The sequence below is a fragment of the Eurosta solidaginis genome, chromosome 5 (genome assembly GCF_040869045.1).
Source record: "Eurosta solidaginis isolate ZX-2024a chromosome 5, ASM4086904v1, whole genome shotgun sequence".
Classification (NCBI taxonomy): domain Eukaryota; kingdom Metazoa; phylum Arthropoda; class Insecta; order Diptera; family Tephritidae; genus Eurosta; species Eurosta solidaginis.
In genome coordinates, this window is record NC_090323.1 from 46,504,937 (window position 1) to 46,517,091 (window position 12,155).

General features: G+C 35.7%; 1 protein-coding gene across 18 annotated transcripts in view; it reads left to right on the forward strand.

The window, feature by feature from the left end:
* The window catches only part of LOC137253089 (platelet binding protein GspB-like), a 260,125-nt gene that overhangs the window by 63,143 nt on the left and 184,827 nt on the right, over positions 1 to 12,155 (forward strand). The window lies entirely within an intron of this gene.

Here is a 12,155-nt window from a genome sequence, read left to right on the forward strand (position 1 = left end):
TTCGAAGTTAGCCTCCAAAAAATAGATATCGGCCTTCGAAGTTCGAAATTCTACATTTGGAAATTTTATTTTTTTGTTAACGCATTCAGCAAATTAAAAAGTAAAAATGTGGTCGTGGTCCGCCTTTTTCTTTTATTTGAATGGCTAAATTCTTTTTTTTTTTTTGAGAAATTACAGTACGAGCAATTCCAGTGCAGACATGAAAGTAGTAGCCACTTTGGTAATAAACCAAATATTTATTTTATTTTTAAAAATTCATTTTTGAAGTTATTCAAAATTGTTTAAGTTAACACGAAAACGATTAAAAATTAAAGTAAAGAGTACAAAGAAGCTAACACTATATTTACTCCCCTCCAAGAAAATTTAAAACAAATAATTAATTAATATTAAATGTAACCTTTTTCTGTTTTTTGTTGTTTAATGTATTTATATTTAAATTGGTGTTAATAAGTATGTTTGCTGGTTTAAGTAAATCAATTGAAATATTTTTAATAGTATTTTTGCATTGAATTGTAAATGTTTTTTTCTTAGAAATAACTTTAAAAGGTCCTTCATAAGGTGATTCTAAATTAGATTTACGAAGAACTTTTAACAAAAACATACTCACACTTTTCTAATTTTTTAGGAACGAAAAAGTTTTCTTTGATGAAAAACTTTAGAACGAACAAGTGAAAAATATTCTCTTATTTTCTGAAGAGCGTCATTAGAAAAATCATGTTCTTTATTACTATTTGAAATAATTAATTCACCAGGTATTCTAAGTGTTTGACCATAAACAAGTTCAGCAGATGAACATTTTAAATCTTCTTTAATAGAAGTTCGTAAACCAAGTAGAATGAATGGTAAAATGTCAGACCAATGAACCGAGTCGTTTGATGTTATAATTGCTGCTTTTAAAGTTCGATGAAATCTCTCTATCATGCCATTTGCTTCGGGATGGTAAGGAGATGTATGAATTTTATGAGAACCTAAAAGTTTAGTTAATTCCGTAAAAAATTTTGAGGTGAATTGTGTACCTTGATCTACTGTAATATTCAATGGTATACCAAATCGTGGTATATAATTTTGAATAAAAGTTTTTACTATAGTATTTGTTGAAATATCCTTAAGTGGATAAGCTTCAGGCCAACGTGAAAATCTGTCAATAATTGTTAAAATATAACAATTTTCATTTGAAACTGGAAGAGGTCTAACAATATCCATATGAATATGTTCAAAACGACCTGATGGTATTTGAATTTTTTGAATAGGAGATTTAGTATGTCTTGAATTTTTGGATTTTTGACAATTGATACAATATGAAGTCCAATCGTTAATTTCTTTACGCATGTTAGGCCAATAATATTTATTTTGAATTAATTTTCTAGTTCTTATACTTGGATGCGATAATGAGTGAATTTTATCAAATATAATAATTCTTCTCATAGAATGTGGAACATAAGGTCGAAAAGGTTGTAGAGAAACATCACACCATATATTTAAATTAATAACTGGAATATGAATTTCTTTTAAATTATTTTTAGAATTTTGATCAGAAATGTTTTTTGTAAAAATGTATCAGTTTGTTGTTCTTTATATAAAGTTTCTAAATTTATATCTTGAGTTGAAATTGCATTTATTTCTGGAATACGGGAAAGTGTGTCGGCAACTATGTTGTCTTTTCCACGTATATATTGAATATCATTTGTAAATTGAGGAATATATTCAAGATGACGTAGTTGACGAGGAGATCTATCTACTTTAGAATTTAGAACATGAATTAAAAAGTTTATGATCAGTATAAATTGTAAAAGTTCTACCTGCAAGAAAATGTTTAAAATGTTTAATTGAATTAAAAATTTCCAAAAGTTCACGATCAAATGTTGAATATTTAGTTTCTGTTGTAGTTAATTTTCTTGAAAAATAAGCTAAGGGTTCTAGTATATTATTGCTAGTTTGTTGAAGAACTGCTCCAATAGCAACATTTGATGCATCTACTGCTAATGATAAAGTACATTTTTTGTCGAAATGTGTAAGTAAAGTATTTTTAGCCAACAGTTTTTTAACATTTTCGAAAGCTGTTTAATTGTTTGAGTTTGTTTTTAACTGCATGTGTTAACATTTCATGCAGAGGACTAAGTTCTGTTGCTAACATTTTAATATATCTGTGATAGTAATTTATCATACCTAAAAAATTTTGTAACTTATTTATAGAAATTGGTTTTTCAAAATTTGTTATGATTTCAATTCGATCTAGAGATAGTTAAGTATCTTCGCCTTAACTTAAGTAACTTAAGAAATTTTATTTATTTACTCCGAGAGTACATTTTGAATGTTTGATATTTAAATTATATTCTTCAAGTCTTTTGAAAACTGATTTTTTTTCGAAATCAGAAAATACTTTATTAATAAAGCGTTGGAAAGTTTGAGCACTGTTTCGTAAACCGAAAGGCATTCTTACGAATTCAAACATTCCAAAAGGGGTAGTTATTGCAGTTTTATGAATGTCTTCTTCTGCCATTGGAATTTGGTGGTAAGCACGCACAAGATCAATTTTGGAAAAAAATTGTTTGTTTTTTAAATCAATTGTTAAATCGTGGATATGTGGTAAAGGATACCGATCTGGTGTAGTAATAAAATTAAGTCTTCGATAGTCTCCGCAAGGCCTCCAATCATTTGGTTCTTTTTTAGGAACGAGATGAAGTGGAGATGCAATAGGAGAATTTGAGGGTCTGCATATACCCGTTTTAACTAAAAATTCAAATTCAGTTTTAGCAATTTTAAGTTTGATTGGATCAAGACGTCTGGGCTTCGAAAATGGTAAAATACCTTTTGTTTCTATCCTGTGAACCGTATGGTGTTTAACTTTTTAGTATCATCTGGTTCACAGGTAATAGACGGAAATTCATCAAGTAATTTTGAAAACTTATTTTCGACAATAGGAATTTTGAGTGAGAAATATCAGAAAATCCAGAAGATCCAGCAACTTTAATTTTTGTAGTAGAATCCATTATTTCTTTATTTTTAATATTGACAATAATTCCGAATTTTTCTAAAAAGTTTGCTCCTAAAATTGGTGTATCAATGTTTGCAATAATGAATGGAAATTCAAAATCTCTTCTTAAACATAAATCAATTTTAAGTAGATTTGTACCAAAAGTTTCAATTGAAGAACTGTTTGCTGCAGTCAAAAGTAAGATCCGAATTTCTTTTATAAATTTTAAATTTAGAAACAGGAATAACTGATACAGATGCGCCGGTATCAATAAGAAAATTAAGTTTATTGAATTTATCAAATATGAATAGGCGACGAGTAGGTTTAATAATAGTTCCATTATCCGTCACCGTCATAATGGATTTTTTTAGTTTAAATTTTGTTCGGAATTTGAATTTAGCTTTTGATTAAAGTTGCATGGGGGTATACATTTAAGAGCGTTAATCTTAAATTTTTTGTGATACCAACAAATATTTGTTTGTGAATTAAAATTACGATTGTTTGAAAAATTTCGATATTTAAATCTATTTCTATCTTTAGATCTTGAACGGATTTGTAATTGATTAATATCATTAGAAATTTTATTTAAATTTTGATAAATAGCCGTAGTTAATTCAGTTAAATTTTTAACGCATTGTTCTAAAATATTATTATTTATACTCGAAACTATAGGAGATTCGGAAGAATGAGGTTTGTTGATTAAATCAAAAAGTTTGTCAGCTAAAATAATTATTTCATCTTTATTTTGATTGTTGCTAGAAGTTAAATGGATTTGTATTTCTTGTGGCAATTTACGAATCCATAATCAGTAAGCGAAATATAAGTGTTATAGTGAAGTACTTTAATAAAGGCCATTTTGCATTGTTGAAGAGTGGAGTTATTTATTCAACAGTTTAGTGATTCGAACTTAGCAGAAGGTTGCAAATAAGAGGATTTGCCTCTATTTCTCCTATTTTTAAATCGGGCAATAAAAATGATGTAGCTAACTACAGACCAATTTCTAAACTTTCGACATGCTCAAAACTCTTTGAGAAAGTAGTTAAATCCAAGCTGTCTTTTGCAATAAAGGCATCCATAGATGAGTGCCTACATGGCTTTTTAACTGGTCGCTCTACGGTTACCAACATTGCCTTTTTTTCTCAGTTTTGTATTTCGTTATTTAAAAAAGGTCATCAAGTAGATGTTTATACTGATTTCGCAAAGGCTTTTGATACAGTTACAGCATTTTATTGCGTAAGCTTAAGTTAATTGGATTCCACTCTGCTTTTCTATGCTGGATTGGTTCATATCTTTCCAATAGAATCTCGTTTGTTGAAATTGAGAATGTGAAGTCATATTCATTTGTAGCCACGTCCGGAGTACCTCAGGGAAGTATACTTGGACCATTTTCATTTCTTCTCTTTATCAATGATATAGGAGTCTGCTTTAAAAATTCACAATACTTGCTCTACGCAGATGACCTAACAGTTTTTAGACCGATCGCGAGCATGTCAGATGTATCTCTCTTACAGGATGATTTAAACAGTTTAACTAATTGGACCCCTATAAACAACTTACGCTTTAATATTAAACAATTCTTTAATATGACGCTTTCGAAAAACGTCCACACGTTTAATTCTACGTATACCCTTTTTGACCATAACCTTTCTACTGTCCGTGAATTTGTTGATCTTGGGGTAATGTTTGACTCTAGTTTCTCTTTCACAAATCATATCAGCTTCATTATTCCGAAGGCCTTTTTCAATCTCGCTTTTTGGCGGCGATATGGCAGAGACTTCAAAGACCCATACACAAGGAAAAGCTTATATAATTCCTTAGTACGTTCAAAATTGGATTATGCATCTATAATTTGGAATCCGATTTACTCTGGAAATAGTACAAAAGAGTTTCATTCGATTTGCTCTCCAACCGCTTCACTTCGCTGAACCGCTGCCATCATATGGTGCACGGTGTGCCCTCATAAGCATTAAGTCGCTTTCGTCTAGACGTTGCATTCAATCATTGATGTTTGTATATGATTTAATATGTGGCTTAGTTGACTGCCCGGAACTGCTGGCACAAGTAGAACTCTCCGTGCGCAATATCCGTTTCACGTTAATCTAATTAGAGCTAATTACCATAATTATGATCCTATTTCTAGGGCCCTCGGTGAATTTAACAAAATTTTTCGTAGTCTTGATCTTGATTTCGCACTCCCGAGATCGTGTTTTAGTGCTAAATTAGATTCATATTATGTATAATTTCAATTTTAATATGTATCTACAATTAAGATTCTGATGTGTAAATGCTAGTCTGTAAGATTATTGCAATCATAGACCTAATAAACTGAATTGAATTAAATTCGTTACAATTGGTGTCAGAAGAGGAATTGTTGAATAAATTCCGAAGATTTTGAATACAACTTGGACATGGCAAAGTTCAGTGAATTGAAGATCCAGCAACTTAAGAAGGAGTTGGAGAGCCGTGGATTGAATACAAACGGCATTAAACTCGTAACTTCAGGCACGACTATGAGAGGCAATGGAAGCAGAAGGAATTAACGTGGAAGAGTATGTCTTTCATCTTGATGTCGACGATACAACAACAAAAATTGAAGAGAAAAACGAAACATCGCAGACAGTTACGAGCACAGACTTGAACATGATATTGGCTGCAATAACTGCTCAAACATCAACAGTGGCATCTCAGCTGGAATCGCAGGAAACACGTTTAACATCCAAGATGGAATCACAAGAAACGCTTATGTCAGAAATGTCGACACAGATTACATCCAAGATGGAAACTCAACTGGAAGAGAAGACATATATCCCAACTGGAATCGCAAGAGACACGCATAACATCTAAGATTGAAGCACAGGAGACGCGTATTTCCGAAATGTCGGCACAGATATCATCTCAGATCTCCACACAACTAGAAGAGCAGGAAGTCTGTATATCATCGAAACTGGCAGCACATATGGAAGAAAAACTAACCCAGTTTCATGAAGGCTTCAGTGGTCGACAGGATAAAATAGAGGCCGAGATGGATGCTTTGAAAGATCGTATACAGGAGTTGCAATTAAATCGCCCAGCTGTTTCAGCAAGAATACGAAGGTAAAAACTCCATCTTTTGACGGCTCTGTTCCTTTCCAGGCCTTTAAGCTACAGTTTGATAAGACCGCAGCAGTGAACAACTGGAATGCTAAAGGTAAAGTTGCAGCTCTATTCGTAGCATTGAAGGGGCCAGCAGCCGAAATCCTACAGACGATTCCCGAAGGAGAGTGGAACAACTATGAAGCATTGATGGCCGCTGTCGAGAGGCGTTATGGAAGCGAGCATAGAAAACAGATATTCCAAATTGAGTTGCAAAACCGTTACCAAAAAGCAAATGCGACATTGCAGGAGTTTGCTTCGTATGTTGAAAGATTGGCTCATCTTGCAAATGCGGACGCACCCGTGGAATACACTGAAAGGGTAAAGATTCAGAGCTTTATAAACGGAATGCGGGACGTCGAAACGAAGCGAGCCACATACGCGAACCCAAAGCAAACATTCGCTGAAACGGTATCCCATGCACTGACTCAGGAAACTGCCTCACTTTTGAGTAAGCCAGCGTACAAAGCCCATCGTGTGGAAGTAGAAAGCCCAGATTGGGTGGACACAATTTTGGAAGCACTGAAGGGATCACAACAGACAAACTCTGGAGTTATGAAATGTTTCAAGTGCGGCAACCCAGGCAACATTGCACGTCATTTTGCAGCACCGGTCCTAATAGTTCCAACAATCTGGGTGGCCGTAAACGCAGAGCTGACGGAGATGAGCAAATCTCCAAGTCCACTCAATCGTTAAACTAAAGAGAGTCAGCCGCAAGGGTCGACAGCTGGCTCCCTCAATTGAATGCCCCATAATCTCTATCTCGCAAATTGGTGGAAGGTCAAGCAATCTTACTGTCGGGGGGAAATGTGGATGGACAGGAACGTTTACTGACTGTAGATACGGGAGCATCCCATTCCATCATTCGATCAGATTTAGTCAACAAGAAGATAAGACCATTGCTTGGAGCAAGATTACGTACAGCCGCGGGAGAGGACACCCAGGTAATTGGAGAAGTAGCAATTGGGAACGTCACGGTACTGGACAATTTTTAGTGGCAGAGATTGTTGATGAAATCATAATTGGAGTGGACTTCTTAATCGACCAAGGCATCAAGATCGATATACAAAGCAAGACGATGAGATATAAGAACATGGATGTGCCACTTAATTTCGGCTACGAGAGAGGCTACAGCAGTAAACGAGTGCTGGTGGAAGAGAGTCAGCAAATACCACCAAAATCCGAAGCAGTCTCCTGGGCAAAGGTTGATGGAGATTGTGGAACAAACAAATTGTGGGTTGTCGAAGCAGCAAACAAATCAACACTGAACATACTTGTAGGAAAAACCCTGGCTATGACAAAACAAGATGGACGCATTCCGGTAAGAGTGCTCAATGAGTTCAAGTCACCACTCAAACTGACCAAAGGAGCTATTTTGGGAAGATGACAAGAGGCTGAAGTAGTTATTAACTGTGAACAGCTCCAGGAACACGTTTCATCTAACGAACATATTTGACCAGGATGGTTCCAAACCAGGCCTCACCAACCTTGTGAAACATCAAATTGACACTGGAGACGCGAGGCCAATACGTCAAGCTCCTCGTAGTGTTCCACTGCCGAAACGGGAAGTTGTGAGTCAAATCGTACAAGAAATGAGCGACAGCGGCGTCATCGAACCATCAGCTAGTCCATGGAGCTCACCGGTGGTACTTGTGAAGAAGAAGGATGGGAAAATGAGGTTTTGCGTGGACTATCGCAAGTTGAACGACGTCACGAAAAAGGATAGCTACCCATTGCCGAGAATTGACGACACTCTGGACTCGCTCTCCTGTACGAAATGGTTTTCCACACTGGACTTGAAAAGCGGCTACTGGCAAGTTGAGCCGAAGGAGGAAGATAAAGAGAAAACAGCCTTCAGTGTCGGTGATGGTCTTCGGCAATTTACAGTGATGCATTTTGGACTTTGTAATGCACCAGCTACTTTTGAGAGACTCATGGACTAGGTAGTGAAAGGACTACATTGGAAAACATGCTTGGTGTACCTGGACGACATCATCGTATTGGGCAAGAACTTTGATGAACATTTTAAGAACTTGGAGGAAGTTTTCCAGAGAATAGCTGGCGCTGGTCTGAAACTAAGTCCCAAAAAGTGTGCGCTGTTTAAAAAGTAAGTAAATTACTTGGGTCACAAGGTAACGACAAAGGGCATCTGCACTGCGAACGAAAAGATAGAGGCTGTAAAGGTTTGGCCAAGACCACAGAACCTGCATGAATTGAGAAGTTTCCTTGGGCTGTGCACATATTACCGCCGATTTGTACCAAATTTTTCCAGCGAAGCCCATATCCTCCATGAGCTTACAAGAAAAAATAAAGCTTTTGAATGGAAGAAGGAGCAAGAAGTGGATTTCCGAACATTGAAGGAGCGTTTTTGCACCGCCCCAATGTTAGCATATCCGATTCCAGGTGCAACATTTATTCTAGATACAGATGCGAGTGGATATGCTATAGGGGGCGTTTTGTCACAACTGGTCGATGGACAGGGGAAGGTAATTGCATATTACAGCCGTTCAATTGTAAAACCAGAAAGGAACTACTGCGTTACACGGAGAGAGCTGCTGGTATTGGTAGAGTGCATTAAACATTTTAACAAATACCTCTACGGCCAGCGATTCCGCGTAAGGACAGATCACGCAGCGTTGAAATGGTTTCTGCAGTTCCGTAATCCAGAAGGACAATTGGCACGGTGAATCTTTTCCATTGAGCATCGAAAAGGTAGTACCCATGGGAATGCCGATGCAATGTCACGAAGACCATGTAGTTTGGAATGCAAGCACTGCTCAAAAGCCGAGGCTAAAGAAGACATTATAGATGCCGGCTAATGACTATAACGTGTGCGGATGAATGGGACAAGGAACAACTAAGGAAGTATCAGTTGGAAGATACAGATCTGTCACATGTTATGCAAGGGCTCGAACGATACGAAAGACCAAATAGAGAGAAGATGTCAGCAGAGAGTATCATTGCGAAGTCATATTGGGCACAGTGGAACAGTTTAGAATTGATATCCGGTTGCTTGCATCGAGTATGGGAGAGTGAGGATGGTCAATGCAAAAAGAAACTGATAGTTGTTCCCAGAAAGAGGATTCCTGACGTGCTCAGCGAGTTGCATAATGGTCCAAGCGGTGGTCATCTTGGAATCACGAAGACGCTCGAGAAGATTAAACAGAGATCCTATTGGGTTCGCTGCCGTCAGTCGGTCACTGAGTGGATTGCGAATTGCGAGGTTTGCAGCAGAGCGAAAGGGCCCAAAACCCGAAGTCATGGCCAGATGAAGCAATATAACTCAGGTGCGCCATTTGAAAGGATCGCTATGGATGTCGCAGGTCCATTTCCTACTAGCAACTGCGGAAGCAAATATGTACTGGTAGTTATGGATTATTTCAGCAAATGGCCAGAGGTATACCCAATCCCAAATCAAGAAGCAGAAAAGTAGCAGAAGTGTTTATAAACAATTGGGTTGCAAGGTATGGTGTACCAATAGAGTTACATTCTGACGAAGGCAGGAATTTCGAATCAGCTGTGTTCCAGGAAATGTGTAAATCATTGGGCATTCGAAAAACACGGACAACTGCATTGCATCCTCGGTCCGATGGTATGGTGGAACGTTTCAATAGAACCTTGGAGGAGCATTTAAGGAAAGTAGTAGACAAGTACCATAAGGAGTGGGATACCCGCATACCATTATTCTTTATGGCTTACCGATCAACAGTGCATCAGACAACGGGCCAAACCCCTGCAAAAGTAATTTTTGGCAATGACCTTCGACTGTCAGCTGGTTTGAAGTTTGGGATAGATGCCGATGCGGAGAGAAATGTCAAGAGATCCACTGGTGTCTTGGAAGAAGAGCTGAGAGACACACGATCTTGTAAGACAACGAGCAAAGATTATGAGTGACAGGATGAAAGCCCGATACGATAAAGCAATTAATTCGGAAGGTTTTCAGGAAGGAGATTTGGTGCTGTTATACAACCCACAACGAAAAAAAGTTTTCTCCACGAAATTGCAGTGTAATTGGGAAGGCCTATACAAAGTTATAAAACGGATCAACGATGTAGTGTACCGCATACAAACCATTGGCAAACCACGAACCAAAATGAAAGTGGTTCATTTGGAAAGGCTGGCAGCGTTTAGATCAAGAGATTTGTCTGATCGGTACGATCAGACTTAGGTGGAGGGTAGTGTTACGAATATTAGCAACACTAAGGGGTACTGTCATCTCTAAGCCGATGCTAAACAGTGATATCATGCACATCCATAAATCAATCATTATGTAACAACGCACAAACACATGCATATATCTTATCTGAGGTGCTCACAAGAGGGGCAATAATTTGTGCAAGTATTACTCACGCGCATATGAGAAGCTATAAACGTTGTTGTGGCTGGTGATTTTGTAGCTGATAACTAACTAGTAAGTTATGGAATGGAAAAGTCTAGAAGTATGCAACGAGAAATCAAAAAAAGTATAAAAGGCCGCAACAGTATAGGCGCGAGAGTTAGGCTATCAATCAGTTTGAGTTAAGCAAGTTATCAGTTATCGAAATATAAGTGTTATTGTGAAGTACTTTAATAAGGGTCATTTTGCATTATTGAAGAGTGGAGTTATTTATTCAACAGTTTAGTTATTCGCACTTAGCAGAAGGTTGCAAATAAGAGGATTTGCAGTAAATTCGTTACTGTATTAATGTTAGAACTTTGAGTTGTATTGTGTGCCATTGTGTTATTTGTATAGTTGTTATTTTGATTTTCCGAATTTGTAAAATTACTGGTTCGTATTGGTGAACGCAGCCCCATAAAAAAAATTAAATGAATAATTTGAAAATTAGAAAATATTTAAGAATTTTTTTGGAAAGGGAGTTAACAATTTAAATAAAATATTTATTTTTATATAAAAAAAAAATAGGTAAATTTAAATAATTTATATAAAATTGTTAGAATATAAAAATAATCTTAAAATAAATTTGAAAATTTAAAGGGTTTAAAATTTTAATTTAAATTATAATTGAAAATTTTAAATTTAATATTAAAATAAAAATTATACTTACAGAAAATTAAATTTAATAAAAAAATATTAAAATTAATAAATAGTTGATTGATGATTGTAAAGATTTTAAGCGAATCAACTGCGTTTTTTTGACGTGATAATCATTAAATACATGGTTGTTGCTGTTTATGCAATGGTTTTGTTATGCAATGGCTTTGTAATTAGTGAAGAGGACGTTAAAGGTTACGAATGATTCCAAAAAAATAGCATACAATATGATTTGTTCGCTGAAAAGTTGACGTACTGTATACTCAATTAAATAATTTATTATACACAAAGTCCACACAATGTGCGTGGAATAAATGTCGTACGCACAGAATATTACATAAATAAATAAGTGTGTATATACACACACATACGAATAAGTGAATGTAGAAAGGATAATTGCTTTTGATTATTTTCAATTTTTGTTCATCAAATCTGGTAAAATTTGGGTTCCATTTTCGGATTATTATTAATTAAATTGTCGTAATCTGTACTTAGATTTAATATTTGTAACTCAGAGATGGTTTTTGCCGGCTCGAGGTCAAATATTGATTTTATAATAAAAACAACAAAGTTTTAATTTTGTGTTCCGATATATTTAGATTACAACCTTCGGTAATCATCTTCAAGGGAACTATAACAAATATAACATTATTTATTATATCAACTTAAACTATTGCTAATAAAATAATAACATACATTTTGTTTTACACATCCGTTCTGTTTGACGCGGAGCTTTCTACTGTCGATTTGTTAGTTAATAAATGGCTAAATATGTGGACGGAGCCGTCAACATCTGTTTTGTAATTTAGTCGTATGTTAGGTGGTGTGTTAATTATATGCAGCATTTCCAATGTGAGGCGCTTGCTATAGTTTGACTCTTCGAATTTTGTTACGATAGGTTTAACGATTTTTGATTAATAATATTTGTAAAATTGATTTTATCACAAGTGGGAGGTGCCACGCCCATTTTAGCAAAATCTAATACATTTTCTTTGAACTCTTTCTATTCTGGCGGAG